Source organism: Taeniopygia guttata, chromosome 3 (assembly GCF_048771995.1).
Source record: "Taeniopygia guttata chromosome 3, bTaeGut7.mat, whole genome shotgun sequence".
Classification (NCBI taxonomy): Eukaryota; Metazoa; Chordata; class Aves; order Passeriformes; family Estrildidae; genus Taeniopygia; species Taeniopygia guttata.
In genome coordinates this window covers 2,796,136-2,821,246 of record NC_133027.1, presented here as the reverse complement: position 1 = coordinate 2,821,246, position 25,111 = coordinate 2,796,136, and the positions used below count along the sequence as shown (strand labels likewise).

Sequence of the window (25,111 nt, the reverse complement as noted above, 5' to 3'; positions counted from 1 at the left end):
TAAATAACATAAAAACAATCTTGTAAGTGGAGCAGAGTGAATATTTACCACCCATATGAAACAAGGTTTTTCACATGTTTAAAATGTAATCATTTTGCTCTCAGTAGTTACTTAAGCAAAGTAAACAGAACGTGCCTGTGAAACAGAAAATTAATATACATCATCTTTCTCCACGAAATACAGTATTTCTTCATAATTCCACTGGCTCAAATTTAGAGGCTGATGTGCTCAAAAACCCAGAGATTTACCATAAAAGCTTCCTCCATAGAAATATGTATTTTTAAGAAGCTGGACTGCAAACATCAGGGGTTATTTTAGCAGAAGTTAATCTTCATTCTATTAACATTAACTCTTGGAATCTGAGACAGCATCTGGCTGGGACATTTAACTTTAGCACTGAGGCTGCTAGAAATCCACAACTGATAAAACCAAGAGTCAAATCAGATCCTTGGTCCTGACATTTACACTCAGAGCTTCTTTTTAAATCATAACTTGAAGACAGGATTATTTATGATGTCATGTCAAAGAGACACAGACCTTTCCATGAGCTAAAGCCACATTATTTGATGTCACACTGGGCTTGCCACCTTCTAAACATTCCCATTATCTGGAAATTCACTCTTTATGGCAGCAGTTACTCAGGTTCAGATGTTTCACCCCCCAGTATCTCAATGTCACTCCTGATGGGGCACATTTACAGTTTTTATTACAGGAGAAAACGAGTACTTTGTTATTTCAAAATATTGTGGCCTTTCCCTTTACCCCTCTAATTAGGGGGGATAGATTTCATTTTTATTGATTCTTTTTAATTGTGTTGCAAACCCTTTACTCCTTTTCTCTATTTGGTATTAACTCCTTATTGATCCAATGCTTCCTTTCTCCCTCCTGCAGGAATTCCAACTACAAAGGAGCCCCTCCTGACAAGAGGAACACTGAGGAGCTGGAGCATGTCCAGGGAAGGGAACAGAGCTGGGGAAGGAGCTGGAGCACCAGGAGGGGCTGAGGGAGCTGGGAAAGGGGCTCAGCCTGGAGAAAAGGAGGCTCAGGGAGGACCTTTTCACTCTCCACAACTCCCTGACAGGACAAATGACAGGACAAGAGGAAATGATCTCAAGGGAGGTTTAGGTTGGATATTAGGAACAATTTCTTCATTGAAAATGTGGTCAGGCACTGGCCAGGGAGGTGCTGGAGTCCCCATCCCTGGAAGGATTTAAAAGATGGGTGGTTGTTTTATATGGGGACATGGGGCAGTGCTGAGTTAACAGTTGGGTTTGATGATCTTAGAGGTCCATTCCAACCTAAAAAAATCCTACCCTAAATCATCCTTTACTGCCACATGCCTTCAGCTGTAGGGAACACACTGCCCATGGAGATCGCAATATCACAAAAGGGGACACCTGATCAAAACTCTCCCACCATGTGGCAGAAGTCTTACCTACAAAAAATAAAAATATTTTTCCACCACTCTGTCATTCCCTAGACCAGTACAGCCACACCAGGACACAGCAGTCTGCTCTGCACAGACAACATGGCTTTTATATTCTGTTTATAATAATGATATGATCGTGATGAGACCTGAGACTCCACGAGCTGAGAGAAGAAACCTCAGGCAGGGCTTCTGCTTATCCAGAATAAATTCTCATCTTTTAATAGAGGATCTTTGGATGGCTCTTTTGTTATTGCAGAAGGAATCTGACAGTGTTGATAACAACACAACCCTGGATCTTGCAGTGCCTTTGAAAGCTCAGACAGAACCTGTCGGTTCAAAAAGTAACAGAGAAAATCTTCTCCTGACTTTAAATCCTGGAAAGAAATCAACGCCTCCACAAAAATAGAGGAAAATGCCTTGAAAAGCCTTTGAAGGAATAAAAAACCAACAATAACGATAAAAAAACCCAAGAAACAAAATCCTCACTGCTTTTTAGGTGACATACACAAAATCCAGCAGTGCAGAAGCCAAAATGTTAAAATTAGTGCTGGTGCCTGAGGGAGTATGCATTAGCACAAGAAAAGTTTGCATAGAGCAGCTTTGATGAAGTGAGCAGGCCCTGCTCTGAGCAGGAGATGGAGTTATAAAGGGTGTCAAACCCACTGTGCAGACTCTTCTGATGGTGCCTTTCACAGAACCGAGGAAAAAAAATTATTTCCAAACATTTTATAGCCTCCTCGTGGTGGAGGAAATGCCACAGGAGAAAGAACAAGAGTAGGTCTTCCTAGGTGACAGAACAAATACTTCCAGGTGTTTAAGGCAGTTAACAGTCACTGATGAATGGTCCTAAATGCATAATGGAAATAAAAAAAAGCAAACAAAAATACTAAGGGATGACTGAGATATCCCAGCCCTGTTTGCAGCCTCCCACAGCAATAATCTACAACACCTCTGCCTTACTTCCCAAGCCAAACAGACAGATATAAACAGAGTAATTAAGACACAGCTACATCATTTCAAGCACTTCCAGTAGAAAAGGATCTAAATTCAGGGAAAGAATTCCAAGTGTGCAGAGCTGTGCTGAATTTGTCACTTAATTGAAAGCCTCTAAAAAGTTTTGAGGTAAATTAGAGCCACACAGTTGTATTTTAATACAGAAGCACAAGAACTAAGGTCTCACCACTGCTCATATTAAAAACACTGAGTGCAACGTTCACCATGTGCTCTAAGAGTCAGACATGCCTGATACTCAAATTATTCAAATCACGGAATGATTAAATATGATGAGATAAATCTCATGCCATTCACCTCTGCCATGGGCAGGGACACTTTCCACCATCCCAGGCTGCTCCAAGCCCTGTCCAGCCTGGCCTTGGACACTTCCAGAGATCCAGGGGCAGCCACAGCTTCTCTGGGAAACCTCTGCCAGGGCCTCCCCACCCAGAGAACAATTCATTCCCAATATCCCATCCATCCCTGCCCTCTGGCAGTGTGCAGCCATTCCCTGTGTCCTGTCCCTCCATCCCTTGTCCCAAATCCCTCTCCAGCTCTCCTGGAGCCCCTTTAGGCCCTAGAAGGCTCTGAGCTCTCCCTGGATCTTCCTCTTCTCCAGGACTCAATGTTTTGAAAGGGCTTTTCCAAACTAAATGATTCCATGATTTTCTGGTATGAATGAAAATTCTGTTGGCTGCTCTGGGTCACCAGCAGCATGTCAAGAAGCCCTTTGTCACAGCATTGCTCTATTCAAATAATTCATTCAAGGCACGTTAAAATCCCAAAATCAGGTGCTCAGAAGTTTGGAAATGCCAGAATTATTCCTGTCCACATCCACCCCAGCAATCCTGCTGGGTGTCCCCATCCTGATAGTGACTCAATTGTTATTCCAATTTTCTGGCAGGATCTCAGCCCTGTTTTGTGACCAAGAACTTGTTCTGTGCTTCATTTTAACCCAGCACCTGCCTGTATCTCATAGTCTGTGCAAACTCTTTGCAGCTACAACTGATGGCAGCCACGGAATTGCTCAGTCAATACTGCAGGTCCCAGTCTACCTCCCAACCCTCCAGGTTTTACACCTCACAAGAGCCACCTTTATCCACCCAGCACTATTAAACTTTCATAATTTAATATACAAAAGCAGAAAGTTATTCCAGCTGCTTCATTAAAACCTCTGTATTTGTGATAAATCAATAAATAACTGTATTCTATTTATTATTCAAGCTGTTTTATGAACATGTTCCCACGGACTGCCAAGATCAAAGGAAGTTGCCAAAGCTTTTCAGAGCACAGGATGCAAAGTTAGGCTCCACGATTTAATTGGATCATGTGGAAAATCTGTGCACAGAAGCTGAAATTCAAGTGATGATCACATTTTATCTTACCAGGACCTGGAAGAACACCCAGCAGCACAAGGACTGAGGACAACAGAGAAAATATCCGTGCCCTTCTTCCTGCACAAGCCTGGAAGCCTTGCCAGTTACAACTTCAAGAAATCAAACTGGTTATTTCTTACTTGCTTTGTATATGGTGATCAATTACATGGGAAAAAAAATGCCACTCAATTTGACAAAATTTAAGGATTCTGTGAAATGTGGGATTCAGGGCACTCAGCACACAGAGACTTACTCTGAAAAAGGGAGAAGGCTTTTTAAATGTTAATTAGAGAAAAAAAAAGATATTTGGACTGAAAACTGCCAGACAAGACTCCTTAGGGAAGGCCTAGGACAGTACTGAGCAACAGGAGTTAGGCAGCTTCCAATCCCAGATCCAAAAAATTCATCTATTGAGAGGTGTGCCATGACTCCTGCCAACCACCCCACAACTTCCTTAATGCTGTCTACAAGGCTGGAGCGAATTAATGACAACTGTCATTGTGTCCCCAGAAAATTACAGACATTATTACTGCAAATCTCACAAATAAATGCCAAAAAAAATCATAAAAGTTACCATCATGGGCTCGAGTCTCATTTTCAGTGTGCGATCACATTTGAAAACCACCCATTTAACAGCAAATGCATAAATACACAAAGTAATCATTTTTATCAGGTAGCTTGCAAGCTATGAGTCTGCATCTTAGACCTGGCTTTCAAATTAACTTGTCACTTTTTTAAATTACAAAGAGTAGCTTCTGCCATAATTTAGTACACCATGAATGTTGTATCTAAATAAATATTCACTTCCTGTCTAAATATGAAAATAATGTTTTTCCTATCACATAAAACTAATTATTGGAGTTTTGCATGACCATTTTTTCAAAATTGCATTATGAATAATTCATGATGCTGAGTTTAATACAGTTATTTTAATGATAATATCTCATTGAAAAAAAGTTTTTGAAGAAGAATTAAACACATCTTTAAACAAAAGAAACAAAGGGTACTGAGTTAAAATCATTCTTTTGGTAGTTTTATGGAGATTAAAGTCACAAGCAAATAGAAACTAGGTCTCTTCAAAACCAGGCAATTCTTTGGCTCCAGGGTGACACTTCAAATTAAAATTTAACAGCTGAGCTAGGAGACAGTATTTAAGAAGAAAATATTTCCTTGGAAATATTATATTGGATTGGGCAGATGGGCAGATAGAGAGGATTTGAACTTCCCTCTTCAGATTTTTGACAATTTTTTCAGCAAGAATGAGGGTAAAATGTGAATTTTGGGAGACTCATGCTGAAGGAACGAGCAAAGAAAGGACAATGCCCTGAATGAAAGTTCATTGTCACTGCTGTGTGTAGGAAAACATTTACATGGAAAGCCTGGCTTGGCTTCACACTTCAGGGAGTCACAGAATTCCAGAATGGTTTGGATTACAAGGGATCTTAAAGATCACCTTGTTCCAACCCCCTGTCATGGGCAGGAACACCTTCTACTACCCCAGGTTGCTCCAAACCCTGTCCAACCTGGCCTGGAACACTTACAGGGGTGGGTTTTCTATTCATTTGCAAACTTTTGTTCCCTCTACTTTCTCACTGATCACTGAGCTCCTCTCCAAATATCATTTGACACTTTTTTTTGCTGCTGGAGAAACAAATGAAGTTTGAGACTGAACTTATACACCAGGACACTCTGATCCATATGACAAGAGCCCCTGGAGCAGAGGAACTGAACTTTCCTGCTCCTCCACCAGCGTGAGCCCTCTCTGCTCTGTTTCCCTCAGTTCATGTCATCCTTCCCTCAAATCTCCCTGAGGCTGCTCAGCTGGATCATAAGTTCCTGGGAACAACAGGGACAGACGTGTGGAACAACCACAGATGCTTTATGTGGTTCTAACACAGAGCTACAAGCTGGAAGTATATTTTTACACCTTAGGCAGAAGGAGATGAAGAAGAAATAAGAAATGGCCCAAATATTGAATGTCACAGAGTCACAGAATAGTTTGGATTGGGAGGGACCTTAAAGATCATCCAGTACCAATCCTTGCCATGGGCAGGGACTCCTCCCATAGACCAGGTTACTCCAAGCCCAACACCCCAACATGGTCTTGGACACTTCCAAGGAGAAATCTTCTCTCCTTTGTCTTCTCCAAAGCCTTCCCAGTTTTCAGCAGGATAAATGAACAGTCTTGAAGACAGCTCAGCAAAATGATTCCTCCATTAGGCTCCAGTGACCAGTGAGAGAAGGTTCCCATTCCCCCACGAAGAGGAAAAGGGGGTCAGGTGGTCACATACATTCTCTCCTCCTCCACAGCAGTAATTCAAGCCAGTTTTCTGCAATCAAACTATCTTAGCGCTTTTTTCTTTTAATAAAAAGCTTTTTTCCCTCAATTTTTCCTGCAGCTGAACATATATAAAAGATCAAGATATGAGGACCATGGATTGTGTGTTATCTTCTGTGTCATTATATCAGATCTGTCTATCAAAGCTCTCCTTCACCTCTCCCCTGCCACAGTTCATTACAAGGACCTGTTCTTTTATGACTAAACGATGGAATAATATTAATCCTTGCCAAATGTAAAAAGGGAGATATGATAGCAGGAATTTAATAAAAATACTTTTATTCACCAAGGTATTTTTCTGCAACTATCAAATGGAATAATAGCACATCTCAAGACTCCCAAAGAATGGCAGTGTATTTTCCTCAATTAGTTAAAATTTTATCTTCAGCCCCTAGTTGTACAATTCATAAAGGTTGAAGAGTCAAATCATTTTTTTAAGAAAAGTCAGATATTCTGATAAACACAACTCACATTGCAAATTATTTCATATTCTCAGTTACTGTTTAATTGTTATTCTATTAGGAAGGAACCACCTGGGTCACTGAGTCAATCCCATGCTCCCAGCAATACCCCTGCTCCTTTAATTTATACAGCATTTACATTGTTTGCCTCATTACTGCCTTTGGAAAGCCAGTCCAGAACTTGATGTTTGCAATTTTTGGAAATCTTCGAATTTTCAGGTAATCTTATTGTTGGTCAGTATTTATTTACTGCTCTAAACTGAAAGAAGAGAGATTGAAATGAGGTGTGAGGAGGAAATTCTTCCTGTGAGGGTGGGGAGGCCCTGGCACAGGTTCCCCAGAGAAGCTGTGGCTGCCCCTGGATCCCTGGAAGTGTCCAAGGCCAGGCTGGACAGGGCTTGGAGTGCCCTGGGATGGTGGAAGGTGTCCCTGCCCATGGCAGGGGTGGAACTGGATGAGGTTTTAGCTCTCATCCAACCCAAACCATTCCACAATTCTCTGACACCCCAAGCTGATGCATTATAAAGAATTCTTAAAAGTCATGAAAGTTGGCAAAAGAGAATTTACAGGAAAGTCTATTTTTTCAATGGAAAGTACAGCTACACAACATCCCCTCTAATATCTTCTCTCAAAAAATTATTTACTTCTCTCCTTGCATAATTACTGAGTAATTAATGTGGACCTACAAGGGCATCATCCCAAGGCTTTGCCTACACCCACAAGAGCAAGGTTACAACTGAGCCTGTCCCTCCTCAACCCCACAACATTTATTTCAGTCAATCACCTCTTCATGTCCTGCGTGTCAGGGAGCAGCAAGAACGGGGCTCACCCCTGTTTTGGGGGTTAAATTTCCTTGTGTGTGCTTTGCACAGCGTTAAATCTCATGTAGAGCAACTTTGTACAAAGAACCTCCCGGAGCTGAGGATTCATTAGCATTCCAAAGGAACTTGTTCCAGCAAAGATGATTAAGCAAATACCCCTGTGAGAAGGGAAGAGTTCTTTGAAATGTCTCTCGTGGTTCAAGGCAGCGTCTTGGAAAGTGCAGAACGATTTCTGAACTCCCCAGATCTGCAGCAGCAACAGATTCTGGAAGAGCTCGTCCCCATTCTGACAGTGCTCTTGGTCCTCTCATCTAAACCATGATTAGAAACTGGCATTTTTACTGGGACAGAGAAAATCAGTGTGGAAAATGTCAATAAGTACAAAATGTTTTCTATAAATTAAAAAAATTCTCCTCAGGATCAATAAATAGATTTATGTGACTTTGTTTTTTAAAAAATAAGCAAAATGGGAAAAGACAAAGTCCCTTAAGCCAAGCATGGCATGAAATGGTACAAAGCTGAGAGATCAAGATTTCTCCAGCATTCAAGTTTATCAACAATAACTTTTTAACATCCCAAAAGCTTGCAGTAACTACAGATATCAAATGTAAAGGTTATGTCTTCATACGTGTTGCTTCTGCTTTGTTTAAAATACAGTTTGCTTTTAAATGCAGGTTTAAATAATATTTAATATTAATGCTCACAAGCATCCATTATTCAGGGATTGTGCTGTAAGAGAGAGTGAAAACATTAAGTAGATTAAACCAAAATTAAAATCTTAATAAAGACATGAAATTAATCAAATTAATCTCAAGACCCATTTGGGCAGTGAGCAGAAATCAGGAATTTGGGGACTTTATAACTATTGGTACGAAAGGACATTTAGAAGCTTTTAATCTGGTACAAAGTGAATCAGAGAATCACAGAATCCCCTGAGCTGGAAGAGACTCACCAGGATCACTGAGTCCAACCTCTGGACACCCCAACAATCCCACTTAAAAAGTATTAAAATACTGAAAATAAAGAGGAGTGAAGACTTTTTTTTTTTTTTTAATGGCTGCAATCCCAAGAGCATGAAATTAATTCATAAGTAGGGAAAAACAATTTCTCCATATACAACCTTTTTTGTTAAATTGATTTCAGCTGTTAGGACACTACAGTTCCAAATCATCAATAATTATGGACATTATATTAAATTTATCTTTATTAAAAATGATCAATACAACCTGTAACTTTAAAATTATGCAAAATAAATATATTTTAACTCAAAAAAAATTTAACACAGTAACTCAATGTCTTAAAGGCTTAATAACTACTAAAGAATGTGTGATGCACATAGAATGGTTTGGGTGGAAGGGACCTCAAAGCTCAACCAGTTCCAACCCCTGCCATGGGCAGGGACACCTTCCACTATCCCAGGCTGCTCCAAGTGCTGTCCAGCCTGGCCTTGGACACTTCCAGGGATCCAGGGGCAGCCACAGCTTCTCTGGGCAACCTGTGCCAGGGCCTCCCCACCCTCACAGAATTACAGAATTATCACTGACAGATACGAAACAGAGACAATTTTTAGGTAGCACAGCTCATCCTTTGCTTCCCTGGCAGGTATCCCTCGACACAGACCAAGGGTCATTATAAACATAAACTACAAAAAAGGGATGAAAGAACCTTTTGGTACTTGTTGTTAAGGTGAAGCTACTTAAAGACATTTTAACCTGTCACTTCCATACCATAATCTTTTAAAAATCGAGGTTTTGTGTGCATTTACAATGCAAAGAACAAGGTGGGCTGGCTTGGCAACCAGGATAAATCCAGCTTTTTATAGAGTCAATGAAGAAATAGATCTGTAGTTAGCAGAACCTTCACTAAACCAAAAGCCAGAGGGAGGCCATTTGTGCTTGAATTTGTGAGCATGAGGAGCATGAATGTTCCTGGGCTGAATAATAAACCTCCTTGGTGCTTTGGGGCTGGTTTATGGTTCCTGGAAGCAGCTGCTTTGTATTCAAATGCAAGATTTTATGCAAGCTTTAAAAGAGATATTTTCACATTTAGTGAAACCTCTTGATATTAAAATGTGGGCACATCACATGCCCTAATCTGGGGAAGGTACTCATGAAAGAGATAAACTAAAACCTTGCTGCTCATGGGTATGCAGATTGTTTGGGATCTGTTTCCAGCACAGGAGGAATCTGAGGGTCCTACTGGGGATACTGTGGGTACTGGGAACCCCAGCAATGGGAGCTGCCTGCTCATGGTGTGGTCAGTGATGAGGAGGGGACACTTCAGCTTCTTTTGGTGGCTTTCCTCCGTGCCTCACAATTTTAAAACGTGTCCCTTTAGAATTCCACGCCTCCATCCTGCTTTTCCCAGTTGTGTCACATCTCCCCTCAAAGCCCCAGGATCTCACTGCTCACCTGAGTTCTCCAAGTCATCCTCCTTCCTTCCCTTCTCCCCCTTCTCCATTCAGATTGCCCAGGGGTTCATTCTTAGCCCCTTTTCCAGCTTTCTTACTCCTTTATCACTTTACCTCAGGACACCAGGAGGAATTTCAGGCATTGGGAGGGGCTGCCCAGGGAGGTTTGGAGTCCCCATCCCCAGAGGTGTCCCAGGAATGACTGGATGTGGCACTCAGTGACAAGGTGGTGATCAGTTACAGGTTGGACTTGATGGTCTTTGAGCTCTTTTCCAACCTGAATGATCCTGATTCTATAATTCTGCCTCCAATTCTTTATTGTCACTCCTGGCAGACAGACCTTTAGTAATATTGTTGCTTCTGTTCTTGAAAGAGAAATAATAATTAGCACATCTTTTAAATTAACATTCATACCCTTAGTCCATAGAGCCAGGTTAACGCAGACCCATTTTTTCCTACAAAATATTTTTTCATAGTTTTCTCATTTTGTCATTGAAATTCTGGCCACTAAAAATTCTCTTAATAGAGACAGCTCAGAAAAAAAGAAATCCACTTTCCAGAAATAAAACATTTTTGATAGAGAGCTATCTATATTTAGATGGGTGAGCAACTTCACCTCCACAGACCTCCAGATGACTCTTCCAATCTACACTACCCTACTATGAGCCAACACAGTTCAAATCTTCACTTTTTGGTTTTCATTTTAAAGAAATTATTACCAAAAAAAAAAAAATAACCTCTGCAAATGCTTCACAAGTATTAGTTCTATGTTTTTGAAACAAAAATATTCACAGCAAGAAAAACTCCACAAAAGGAAAATATTCTTCGCAATGAAAGTAGTTAAGCACAAGAACAAAGTGCCTAAAAATGGGATTAAAAGCTTGGAGAGTTTCAGAAGTCAATGAGCAAGGCCCAACTTTGAAGGCTGCCTTGCTCAGAGCAAGGAACTGAAGTATAAAAACTTCCAGAATCCTTAACCTGTCTAACAGTATGAAATAATAGTTTAGTTCATCGTTGTCTGTCTTCAAATTTAAGCAGGATAACAACAATTTTAAATGGACAAAAATATTTCTAGATTTTAAATATCTCAACATTCTTACTTCTTTTACCTTCCTCATTTGATTGCAGGTATTTCTGAACCCTAAAACACACAATAGACCAAGTTGAATTAGAAGTCAGTCCAGAACCTGGCTTTCCCTCCAAGAGAAGAGCAATTTCCTAGAGTATTTTCCACTTTTATTCCGTATCCCCCAGTGGTTCATCCATGAGTTTGCCCAGTCCCTTTTAGGAATGTGGACACTTACAGCTTACAAACTACAGATGAGATTTATGTCCTCTTGTCCTTTACAGCTCTAAAGCAATTCTGTACCAGGTTGATTTTTTACAAACACTAAACAATAATTAACTGAAAAAAAAAGCTTTTAGAGAATATTTTTCCTCAGTCCTAATTCAGTAGGTGGTTTAATATGAAGAGGTGCCTGATCACTTCCCCTGCAGCAGCTGTGTCATTTCCACTCTTCAAAAACCCATTCTCCAAACCTGCCACTGGAATTTCTCTCATTAATCGAGCTCAATAAGTCCTCGAAAGCCTTTGGTAAAACAGACACTAGATTACATTAATTAATCATTTAAATTTTCTTCTGATTTTGCTTCGACTGCCACAGGCAGCTCTGCCTCTTCAAAGGTACCTCCAGTGCCAGCACAATAACTACAGTTCAGAAGGGCAGCAGGAGAATTGAAGTCGAGGTATATTAAGGGAAAATTTGAGCCAATTTATTTGCATCATATATCCTACCAATTATTGTTCTAAGTGAAGATAAAACCCCCTCCTGCTCTGACTTCATTTGCACAAAACAATAACAAATTGGGGGGGGGGGGGGGGGGGGAGTGTGCAGGAATGTATTTCATTTTTAAGGGATGCCTCTCTTGAGGATATATAAAGGGAAAATATTTATTAACCTGCATGTCTCAAACCAGGTGATGACACATGAGGATGCATCTTTTCTAAATTTAAATTGGTTCTTCATTAGAAACCTTTTCAGAGATTTGCCACAACCAAAACCAGCAATTCAGCCCTTTAAGTACCTGCTGCTTCTCAAAACTCATCCTCCTATCTCTGCATTCCTTCTAATCCTACTTGTCAGTAAATAATCTCTTTGATATTTGAACATGTTTATCCATTCTACCCAAAATTCAGACACAGTAAAAACAAAAACGCACAGTACAAATGATTAAATAACTGCAAATGATTGTAAATAATACACTACCATTCATCACTATGCACAGTTCATAAAAACCCTTTTGATATTGTTAGTGTTAAACTGATTTACATGGGTAAACTGAGACATGTTTACCTTTACTCTGTGGTTCAACATGGTTCAGTGGTGGCTTGGCACTGCTGAGTTAACAGTTAATGATCTTAAAAGTCTTTTCCAACCTGAACCATTCTGTGATTCTCTAATATTCAAGAATCAAAAAGACCTTTGTAAAAGTGAGGAGTCATCAGCACTGATCACTTAAATCAAAGAACTGAAAAATTCTCATTTAATGGGCGATCACACCTGTTACCATTTCACACAGAGAACGGCAGACTCTGTGAAGCATCCAAACATCAAGAATACCTAGAGGTATCATGAATTCCCTCAAAAACAACACTGAGGATCAGACACCCGAAATTCACTGTCACCATCAGGTGGTGAATCATCAGTGTGTGGTCTCAAACAAAATTCAATAGCAGGACACAGCCATCTCCCATTTATGTGTCTATAACACCCATTTGTAACTGCCTGTATTTATAAAAACCACAAACAGCAGGGCACAGAATGTCACTGTGAAACCTGTGCTCTGCCTTATTGGGTGAGAAAGAGGAGTGACCCCACCAGGAGTTAATAACCTCCTTGTAATTTAGTCAAGCACAAGAGGTTCTTGCATATGGAGTGTCAAAAAATAGTGTGATCTCAGTGTGTGAGGTCACTGAGCTGTCAGGAACAGAAGCAGAGACAAACCAACAAGAAATCATGAAGCTGAGGAAGAAAGAAAAGGGAGAAAAATTCTAATTTAAGGAAATTTAAACACTAGATCCAAACTTGTCTAGTGGAAGGTGTCCCTGCCCATGGAGGGGGTTTGAAAGGAGGTGATTTTAAGGTCTATTCCAGCTCAGCCCCTCCCATGATTCTGGGATCCAAGAGAGTCCTGAAGACTGGCTGTGTATTTTTCTACTCAAAAAGTGTCAGTACAGACCAGGAACCTCCCCAAAAGCTGTTTTGAGTGTTGCTGTAGTGCTCTGTCAGCTGAAGGAGTTTAACAGTGGCCAGACTGACTCAAAACCAGAAAACTCATTTACTATGAGGACACAGCCTATCAGAGACAGAAATGTATTCCAGGTGTGATCCTGGGATGGGTTAACCAAGCGTGGGCTGAGCTCCTTTCTGTCAAGTATTTGAAAAGTTTGTAAATATTCCCCACTCTATTCTCACCTCACTGGCAATGTGTGGATTGAGAGCAGCTGACTCCACAAAGCTCCTCACCAATGTCTGGTGGTGCCTCTGAAACTCAGGGAGCAGAACACTTGTGCTTGTCCCACACACACAGACCCCAATTCTCCAACTTATCCAGAAGTTTCTCCACATGGCTGCACAGTTCATGAACTTCTAAAGCAGGAGAATGAGAAGATGGCTCCCACAAGCAGTGGGGACACAGAAAAGCTGTCTGACATGGAAGAAATTCACTGGGACCCATGGCAGCACCTCCTACTTTCAGTCACTGAAGGATGCAGTGTGGAAGGAGCACTGAGGTGTGGTTATTGGAATGAATCATGCAAGACTCCATTTTATTCATGCAGGAAAAAGCCCATTCTTTATTCACATAATTCACTTTTATACCATTTTCACAGACCCTGTGTGCAACACCAATTGGTTAGCAACCTTCTTGCCAATTACTCTATTGGTTAGTAAATAGTATTTTACTTGTCCACCAAATCTCTCTATTCTTAAATTGTTTACAGATTTTCTTCACTGATTCTCATGGGATAGATCTATTGTTTGTGCAGGTGCCACTTATTTTTTTTCCCCAAGAAGAGATTGTTGTGCAAATGGATTGTCCTTCTCAGGATATTTTCAAATGGGAATTTAGATGGCTGCACTTAGAAGAAGGGACAGGCTAGCTGGTAATCTAGCAGAGCAAGGCCTGGTTTTATGAGCCCTTTCTTTTATAATTCTTTTACCTATCACAACAGTGTGGAACCCAAACCCCTGCTAACAGTGGAACAAATCCAACATTCAATCCAACTGCTCAGGGTCACCTCCAATCAAGTTTTTGAATTCTCCAAGGCTGGTGATTCACACTCTGACTATGAAGAATATTTTCCTTCATGCAATCACGCCTTTCCCGGTCATGGTTTTGCTGTTCATCAAGAAAACAATTGATAATCATCAGTGATGTGGAGCTGGAGGTGTGATAAATCCTCCGTATCAAACATGGCTAAGGAAGCTGCTCGTGACTCACAACAGCTTCAGCTTCCAAATTATTTTCAAGCACAGCGCCCATTGTACGGAGTCTGATACATAAATAAATCAGGAATGGTTATGGCCACTTTGCTAAGCACAAATCATAAATGTGACATCCAAAAATACACATTCCCTCATTGTACACTGAGCAAACACCCCTCGAAAAAGACATCAGAACATTATTCACACTCCTCTTCAGCACACAAATTACAGGCGATGTTACAAATCCCATAATCTTCCAATTTGGACAGGGTCTATCAATTTGGAACTGTGCTTGGCAACACTTCCAACCTGACTGCCCTGCCAGCTTACCTGGAGCTTGGAAAATGTCCTGCCAGCAACCACCTGAGCATGGCTGTGTCTGGCTTCTTGTTATTTCAGGTATTTCTGGACAGCTCCTTCCCACTCCCAGAAAGTCTCAAGAAGTGGGAAAAGACTTAAAAATGTTACGGAAGAGCCCAAAAAGATCAATCAATGGTATTTAACTGGTTCAACACCCATCTTAGTGCTAACAATGACAATAGCTTGATGGTGGCACCATGAGGTATCAGCCCACACTCCCAGCTCTAACCTAAGGAAATTCAGGAAATTCAAATAGGTGGTACCACTCGAGTTCTTGCCAACATTTATTTATTGCACGTTAATACATATCAGTGGCTGCAGAAAAGTGGATATGTGGTAGAAAGTTGAGTAAACTGTGCTTCCCCTTTATTTGGAGAAAATAAATGTGTAACATGCTAATAGAAGAACTCCCAGATTGAAGATTAACATTCGAGTGCCACAAATCGAGAAAAACTCGGCTTTTATTTGTGAATTCTCAGACAGCAGGACAAAGCCATGAAGGAAAGGAATGGGAATGCTGTAAACCAGAAAGTACTCCATGAGCAGGGATTTATAATTAATCAGCAAGAGGGATGCAGCACTGTTTTACAAGGCAATAATCCAGCCCCATTCCCTAAGGAAAAGCCTTGGAGAATGAAGGCCAAGTAGCTTTTTCAAACAAGGCAACTGGATTATTGCCCCATAAAGCAGCACAGCTCTGTGATTATTACCTTGGTGCTACATGACCTTTTAAAAATGGTTTTCCCCCATAAATGTTTAAAACCTCCCAAGTAAAAAAAAATCAGGGGAAGGGAAAGGAGATGTGGGGTAGAAAGCAACACATTTAATGTTTTCTTCTCATTTCCTGGGAAATACCAAGCACGCGACGTAAAAGAAATGCTTTCAATCAGGGTTATTACAAATAGCAGCAATAAATCCTATTAATAAGCAGCATACTAAGATTTTATGTCTCTCTTATTCTTGACATGTTGTTTCCCCTCTCTGCTTGTTCCCTCCCTTTTAACTCTCCTAAAAGCAGAAGCATTTTTCTTTATTTACAATTTTTGTAACATTTCAGTTTCACTTTATATTTGGCATACCAACCCCAAACCAAGGCAGAGACTCAAATATATCCCAGAATCTTATTAGTGATGGCTCATAAAACTTCAAGCCACAATTATCCTTTGTCCTATACAAAAAATAAGATCTTTATTGAGAACACAGAGTCTTGTCCCCTTGGCTGAACCCTGCCTTGACCTGTATGACAACTCCAGGCTGTGCCACGTGTGCTCAGGATCAAAAATCACTTTTCTTTAGAACAGGCATATCCAGAACATCCCATCAGAACAGTAATGTAACAAAAATTCAATACAGCAGCTGAAAAAAAGATTCCTGGTCAGATGCTCTGAATACCCCAAGGATGGACTAAACTCTTCTCAAGTGAATTAAAAGCAAAGCACCATCTCCATTCACAGCACTAAACATGCCAAATTCATTGAATGAGAACAGGATCAAAATAAAAAAATTCAGCAGTCTCCCAAATCCTTGGTTTCTGAGAATATTTAAACATGTCCCAGCTGCCTCATGAGTCTGACATCTATTCAAGGTACCAAATTTGAAAGAAAATAACAAGTGGAAGTTTTGCAAATATTTCTTGTATAAAAACTCTTCTTTCTTCCATCTGAAAAACTTTGCAATTCCTCTCATAAAAATTTCTTTGTAAAGACAAACAACCAAAACAAATATGATTTCGACTGATGCTGTTTTGAAAACATTAAATGGAATCCCACTGGGAAATTAAATGGAAATGTCACCTCTAATAATGGGAGAGAAATGATTCATAGGCAGACTCTAACATTTTAAAATATGTTACCTACGTAATTAGAGGAGTCTGATTTTCCAAAGGAGCATTCTCATACACCTTCCAATAAAATCAAAGTCCAAATACAGGCTGTGAAAGCCACTTTCAACATATGTGCTTCAAATACTTTGTCACAGTGCAGAAATTAAATCTGGAAAGCCCTGGAAGCCTGTTCCTGCTACCTAAGGCATGGAACTCACAGGGTTCCAACTGCTTCAGGAACGTCTTTTTTGGAATAGCTGCTGACACCAATGACAAAATGACAGCTTGGTTTAACAATGTCTGCACTACACAAAATATCTTTAATCACCTTTATGACCACTTAAAATTAAGGAATTCCATTAAAGGCACTGGGGCTTTGGAATCTGCAACTGCTTGACCAAAAAAATCATCATATAAAGAAGGTGACACTTCCCAGGTTGGAAGGGGAGAAAAAGGGTTCAATTTCACTTACTGGCAAACAAAACAATTTTTAAAAGCTCAAGTTTTATGTAATTCAGACAGAAGCTGTGTGGGGATAGCAAACGCTCAAGTCCCACCATTCCAGTTCAATCCCAGTACAGCCTGTAAGGCGCAAGTTCCAACTCAGCCAAAGCAGAGTTAACAACACAGAAGATTTTCTCCAGGCTCTTCAATTTTATATAAAGCAAATTTTATCTGAAACTGCTAAGCAATATTCATAGGTTATGAATAAAACAATTTAAAGGATAATCTAAGGGAGCCTTTCCATCAATATTAAAGCCATTGCACTTTATACTGAGTTACTGGAGAAGGATATTCTTCTTACTGCTCCCAGTCTGTGATTCCCAAACTAGGAATCACAGCCTGGAATATGGGATCTGCAGGTTATCCATACAAAGCATTATTTTCAGGTGTATCTTTAGCTTTGCAACTTTGACAAGAAGTTTGAAGTCCTTTTGTGAGCACCAACAGGAGTGAGAAAAAAACCTTTTTTGTATCATTTATTTTCTCACTGAGGAGCCAGGACCTGGGATTTTTTTTTTTTTTTAATAGAGCAAGTGAGGTTTATTTGCAGGAAAAAGTGGAACCACTTTCATCAACTGCATTGAATGTCTCAGTTCCCCCTTCTGTAACTGCAGCATCTGTGGGGCCTCTCTTTGGGGTGGAGCATCATGGAATCATGGAATGGTTTGGCTGGAAAAGGAATCTTAAACTTCATCCAATCCCACCCTCTGCCATGGGCAGGAACACCTTCCACTATCCCAGGTTGCTCCAAGCCCTATCCAGCCTGGCCTTGGACACTTCCAGGGATCCAGGGGCAGCCACAGCTTCTCTGGGCAACCTCCCCATCCTCACAAGGAAGAATTTCTCCATAATATCTAAGTTGGCTTCACAGCAAAGCCTCACGGCTTCCCAGTAACAGGAAGGAATTTTCCATACTGCTGCCATCTCTATAGGATCCGTAAGGACAAGAACTTTGAGATGTGAGTGTCCAATCTGGGAATACAAAAGATCCCATCTGGACAGAAAGTGTCAGGAGAAAACTCAGGTGGCTCCAGCAGAAATCCCAAATGAAGCAAACGGTGCAGGTGCCTTCAAGGCAGCAGAAAGACCAGTGGAGGTTCTGCCTTTCAGTCTGTTAATGGTTTTAGGATCACAGGAAGTGCACTCCAAGTTTTCCGTCAGATATTTTGACTTTTGGGCCTCACAAGCCTCCTGGTCTCATCCTGAGACATGCAAATCACAGATTTTATTTTCACATGTCCCTCAGAAAAGCGAGTGAAGGGTCATCATGTCCCTCATTGTAGCATTAAACAAAAGCCAGCCTGAAGCTCAAGGGCACTTTTTAAATCTAATAACTGTATTCACTACCTAGATTGATGAACTTTTTACAAATAAAATTGACTCATAAAAGAAAAACGGTGAATTTGAGGCAACATGAGAAACTGCAGCTCCCACCACAGGCTTTTAAGGAAATGCATCACTACAGGGTGGGCAGACAAGGACTTTACACATTTCCTTGGTTTATTTTTAACTATTACAAATGAAATTGGTATTATTTGCTAGTAAATAATTACAGAGTTTTTGGTCTAAATGTCACCCAGAAACTCAAACTGAGGCAGGTGTACAAACTTGAGTTGAATACCAGAATATTTAGAAAATTTATGAGAAAAACAAAAAATCTTTAAACAAACTTTACAATACCTGATTATAAAGCAAAAATTTAAATGGTTTAATTATCTCAAAGAAGCACATGAGGAAAAAGTCTTTCACCACATATCTATATCTATATATACACACATATACATATATATATACCTACACATATACATACACATACACATATACATATACATATACATATACATATACATATACATATACATATACATATACATATAGTATAGATGCATACACACCCCTCTCATCTTTAAATAAAATCTTCTATCTGAAAGATTAGGTTTAATAAAACACACCAGTAAGCTAAGAATAATTTTTAAAAATGCACATAAGGAGTTGCAAAGCAAAGGCAAAGGAAAAAAAAATTTCTTGAACATAAAGAAAAATCCAAATATGCTAAAAAAATCCAAGCAAGTAGAGGGTGCAAATAGCTTTAACTGACATGCATCTGTAATACAATAGGATTACTGACTCTTAATATGCTGTCCAAAATTAAATTAATTTAATTGGCTCTGTTCCCTCATACCCCAGGAACACAGGACAAAGATAAAACTCTCTTTCCCTGCCAGCACAGGAGGTTGATCATTTACTACAAAGCATGGAGGCCAAGGAAAATCGATGCTGCAGAGTAAAAGAGCTCTGTATAACCAACAGATTTCTGTTTCTAATAGCAAAAGAAAAGTCACCATGAAAACTTGTCTGGAGTCACTTCTTGGCAAGACTTCACCTAAAAGCATTTTTCTCATCCCCCATTTCTTTACTTGAATTCCTTCACCCTACTTCTGTCATTTTTTGCATTTTTCTCACTATCTCATTATGTTAATTTTTTATTATTATTTTCAAACTATCTTTGGCTGATGAATACCAAAAGATTTGTTTCAATGAGCTCCTTGCAAAGGAAGCCACAAAGTAAATCCAAGTCTGGCCACTCTGGGGCACGGGGCTGTGCCCTTTTACAATGAGACACAGTCAGGAACGTTTTCCAGTAATATCAGGCATTATTCCTGCCAGTAGGATTGTGCCTGATCTCAGAGGATGGAACAGATGAGAGGAAATACCACAGGCAAAATTCTCCACATTTCACAGACAGCTCAAAGGTGAAGTCTGCAGTCAGGAGCACTGAGATTGTTTGTCATAATGACAATCGTGAGGACATTTGTCATGCAAGGGGCACACAAGTTTCATGTGAAAAAAAAAGGACAACAGAGCACAGAAACAACTTCCATTTTTAAAAGTAAAAAAGTAGAGTAAGAAAAAACCCTAAGAGTTCACAAAGAGTGAGCAGAATCCTGTGAACTACAAGGTCATAAAATCCAGAGATGCCATTGGTTGGCACAGGTGGGTGCAGGATTTGAAAAAATCCTAGAATGGTTTGGGTCAGGAGAGACCTTAAAGTCCCACCCCCTGCCATGGGCAAGGACACCTTGCACTATCCCAGGCTGCTCCAAACACATAACCTGGCCTTGGACACCTCCAGGGATCCAGGAGCAGCCACAGATTCTCTGGGAAACCTCTGCCAGGGCATCACCACCCTCACATGGAACAATTCCTTCCCAATATCCCATCTATCCCTGCCCTATGGCAGTAGGAAGCCATTCCCTGTGTCCTGTCCCTCCATCCCTTGTCCCAAGTCCCTCTCCAGATCTCCTGGAGCCCCTTTGGGCCCTGGAAGGGGCTCTGAGCTCTCCCTGGATCCTTCTCTTCTCCAGGTGAGCACCCCCAGCTCTCCCAGCATGGCTCCAGAGCAGAGAGGCTCCTGGAATATCTTTGTCCTCTTGTCTCAAACCTTTCAAACATGTCTGTGTCTTTTTATGCTGCTTTTAGGAGAAAGTTATTTAGAACCTTCTGTGTTTTACTAGGCACTATTCCACCTGCAGCTCCAATAGCTTGGAACTAATGACCAAATTTCCCTACACAGCTCTGGCTGCTGACTCTGAGGGAAAACAGGAGTAATGAGTCCCACACATCTACACTGCACATCCTGATCCTGGCCCAATTCTCTCATGGGAGTCTAAAGAGACCATTTCAAGTTAAAATCTTACAGAGTAACAGCTAAGGCCACAAGAAAATGAATTTACAAGTTGTTAATTGAGCATCCATAAAAATATTCTCCCTTTTCATCAAGACACATTGGGCAAAGTGTATCTCTTAAAATTGTTGTCTAAAAAGTTAGAAAGGTTGGAGAGAACTGGAAATAGTTGGGTCTTTACATTAGCATAAACACATCAAATATTCATTACAGTTGAGCACTCATTATGTCAGCAGCTGAATTAAATAACAAGAATAATGTTTCCCAACTATAAAAATAAGTGCCACAACAGTCTCCTGTACCAGAGCAATTTTCAAGAGGACACAGTGAGACAGTGTTGCAGAACCACATTGTTCTCTCTGCAAAAACTGCTTCATTCACTACAAATATATTGGCTTTTAATAGTTCCTTTTCAGATTAATGTCTACCAAAGAGAAAGAAATATGTTCTATAGCATGAATCCATAAGAAAGAAAAGCATTATACTGGGACAATGGGATTTATTGCAACAGCAGAATGTATCTTAAATGCAAAACTATACCAACACAATGAGTTTACCAGTATAATCATGGCCTAAAAAATATATAAACACAGTAGATATTACAAAAACTCATTTATATGAAGTTTTTACACTGGGTGTACAAAAAGAGAAAAGTAGAGCCAGAAGTGTAATGGCAGCAGAACAAAATATCTCAAGCCCTCGAAATACGTCACAACTGTGAACTAATGGAAAGACTTATAAAATATAAATATAAAGCCACAGATATAAACAAAAGCCGTGTAAAAGGCAGGTAATAAAGCCATTAGGACAAGGAGGAATGATTTTAAACCAAGAAAGGATGAATTTCGATTAAATAGAGGGAAGGAATTGTTCCCTGTGAGGATGGGGAGGCCCTGGCACAGGGTGCCCAGAGAAGCTGTGGCTGCTCCTGCATCCCTGGAAGTGTCCAAGGCCGGGCTGGATGGGGCTTGGAAGGCATCCCTGCCCATGGCAGGGGTGGCACAGGATGAGTTTAGGGTCCCTTTTAACCCAAAGGATTCCTCACTCCATGATTCCATCATGTCAATGAAAGCAATAAGCCCTAACTAAGTAAAGAAGAGATCCTCTCTTTCCTTGAAGTCCTCCCTGCCTTCCCACCTTTATTTTTTAGAAAGAAAATGGACAATGAACAAACAATTCACAGTCAAGGACAGACCAACACAACCCTCTCCAGCTAGGAACAGATTATAATGGAAACTAATGGACAAACACCAGGCTGGTATTAAAATGGCAAAACTGCCAAAAACAAGAGGAGGTTACAACTGCCCTGGAGAAGATTTTATCAGTGGATACCACCTACAATTCAGTGCAAAACCATGTTCAACCATTTCTACCAATACAGGTCAAAACAAATTGAGATTTTTCTGAGTATGCTCCTCCTTAATCTCACAGTCTGTCCTCTCTACAGTCTCTGCAGGTGCTTTATTCTGGGATGGAATTTTTATTTCCAAAATCACGGTCCGTGGAAAACGAAAAATTGAATCATCTTAATTAACACTGTACTGTCTGTAGAGTTCTTAGGTTTTATTTGCTGTGCATTAGACGAACAAGAAATAGACTTTATTCCTATTCCTATCTGTAGGTCTGGAAAAAAACACAGCTGTGGGGCTTTCAAAAAAAAAACCACACAGAAATCTTTCATGGAGCAAAGCTCTGTATCTACCCTTATACTCCACACTTGGTGCTGTGCTAAGGTGTGAAAGGGATGAAAGATTGCATGGAAAAAACAGTAAAATGGAAACTTCTCAGTGCTGAAATCCAAAGTTTGCCTTTGGAGGATGAGGACTAAACCCTTGTTACGTGTCAGGGAAAAAGCAGGAACTCTTTCATGCATAATCCAAGGAGACGGTCAAAAAATTTTCCACTTTGATGCAATTTAGCTGAGGAAAAAAACAATGTTTTTTTCATGCTTCTTCTCTTATCTTTTTAATATTAATTTATATGGAAGATCTTTTCATTGTAGTTTAGTGAATTCAACTAAACCATTCCAGATTCCTCTGGAAATGTGTCGTGTCCATATGAAGGAGACACTTTTCTTGGGATCTGATTAATTCTTAAATCATGGATCTGAAAGTGTCTGAACCATCAGTCATGGACCAGCTGCCCACGGAGGTGCTGGATGTCCCACCCCTGGAATCATCCAAGGCCAGGCTGGAAGGGGCTTGGAGCAACCTGGGATAGTGGAAAGTGTCCCTGCTGAAGATCAGGGATTGGATATTCCCTGATTTCTCTCCAATAATCTGTTGATTAACAAGATAAGAGCACTCAGAGCAAACAGTGCTGCAAACACTGCATTTCCTGGTTTAAAACCCCAACATTTGGTAGTACAGAGGTTGTAACTTTAGACAAACCAGAATTTGACACAGGCTGAAGAGGTCAGCAGCAAAGAGGAGAAAAGATAACACCAAGACAATGCTTGATCCTGGGAATCTTAGCAAAAATATGTGATTAAACAAATATAAAGGAAAGACAATAATGGGATTTTTTTGCATTACCTACAGTTTATCTCTAAAAACTTTTTCAATTCTATAGCATCAAATAAATATGGAAAAACTGCTCTGGTTACTCAGATGAACAGATGTACACTGGGCATAACTTATTTATAGAGAAAAATAGGAAAAACATGTATGCCCATAATTATTAACAGTACAAGCTTCTATTATGTCTACAACAATTTCATTAAGAAAATGATCAGAATCAATCAGATCCTAAACAACTGTGAGCTAGTCCTCATCTATTAATAAATGAAATATAACTTAAAAATACTACAAGTTTATATTGTTATATTCTTACCATTTTTTCTTCTATTTTCCAATTATTTATGGTCAATAAAAAGAATTACTCACAAGACTGATGGGACAACCTCCCTAATCAGCTCCTAAAGGTGTTTATTCCTACAAAAGTTACTCAACTCACTTAAATGATATTTTAAGAGTTACCTTGGATTAAATAATATTGACTTTGCTCAAAATTTTTGTGGCATGGATAAAAACTGTGGCTTATACGGAATAAAGAAGTGGAATTCCACCCAAGTCAGTCCTACAGTGCCAAGATAAAACACCTTGGAATGGTGGACTACAAAATAAGCAATTGCTCTGGATTAATGATAAAGAATACATGGTAAATGGAAGGAGCCTTAAAATATTTATATCAAATATAACTTTTCAATTTTTCTTTTAAATATTGTTATAGATAGGATACCTCAGCACATGGAGTTCTACCATATGCAGAATCTCAAGATAATCTCCCATGGCTATAGGAATACAAAATAACACCCAAAACCTCTATAAAATGCATTTTAACATTTGTATTGTTGTCATACAACCGTATTTAGGGAGAATCCACAGTCATACTGAGAACTGCTCATCTCTTCCTTGTCCAATAACCACAGGGGTTCAGAGTAAGCATTCATTTTTAAAATGCTTTGATATATCAATATAAAAGGCACAAACTAAGCCCATTCCAGGCCCATTTTGATCTCAAACTACTTTGACACTAATTAAAACAGCAGAGTAAGCCTTGGTTTATGTCCTATTAATCACAAGTGAAATCAGACATTGGCCCATTACAGTATCAAACGTGAGGCTCTAATGTGAAATATTATCTGTGGTTTAATAACAAAAATGAAGTTAAATCCCAACCACCAACCCTCACCTCCACACTGAAATATGCCACATTAAGGAACTGTACAATCCAATCTAAAATAGATATTAATGATTCATTAAGAATTTAACACAAATGGTTAATTTATGAAGTTATTAAACCTATCCAATAATTAAAGATCATAGATTAATGGTGGCAATGAATAATCAGATTAAAGCATCCAGAAAAGTCCAGCTGATAAAGAAAATGTATAAATACAATAAACCATGTCAAATTACACCAGAAATTCCATTTGCTCGCAATCCAACCAGTGTCCAAGTTCCAACCATTTAAACCTTGCAATTCCTATTTCAGTTTTAAATTGCCAAGTTGGGATATTTTCCAAAAAATAAGCACTTAGATGAATTTTCAAAATCAGAGAATTTAGCAGGAAGAAAAACATTTTATTATGTAGGCCAAAAGAAACCTGCAGTGGTGTGTATCTCATTTAGGAACCCAAAATGTACTGACGAGATATTTCAGAGACAAACAGTGTTTCCAACATTGTGGGGACCACTTCAAAATAACTTCAGTGTCCACAGATGTTGAAATATTTGTACAAATATTTGTCTTTATAAATGCACTGCAAGCACCCACATGTTGATCATGTTTAAAACCTGAATTTATGAAATTATGTAGGTACTTAGGAGAGAAATATGGTTATTTTAATGTCTCACTTAGAAATGCAATGGTCATTTTAATATTTCCCTTAGAGGCAGCACCATAAATGTTTTCTGTTGTTTT

At 39.6% G+C, this 25,111-nt stretch overlaps 1 protein-coding gene across 2 annotated transcripts in view; it reads right to left on the bottom strand.

Annotated features, from left to right (window-relative positions):
* MSRA (methionine sulfoxide reductase A) overlaps positions 1-25,111 on the bottom strand; it is a 227,530-nt gene that overhangs the window by 184,381 nt on the left and 18,038 nt on the right. The gene's annotated exons all lie outside the window — the stretch shown is intronic.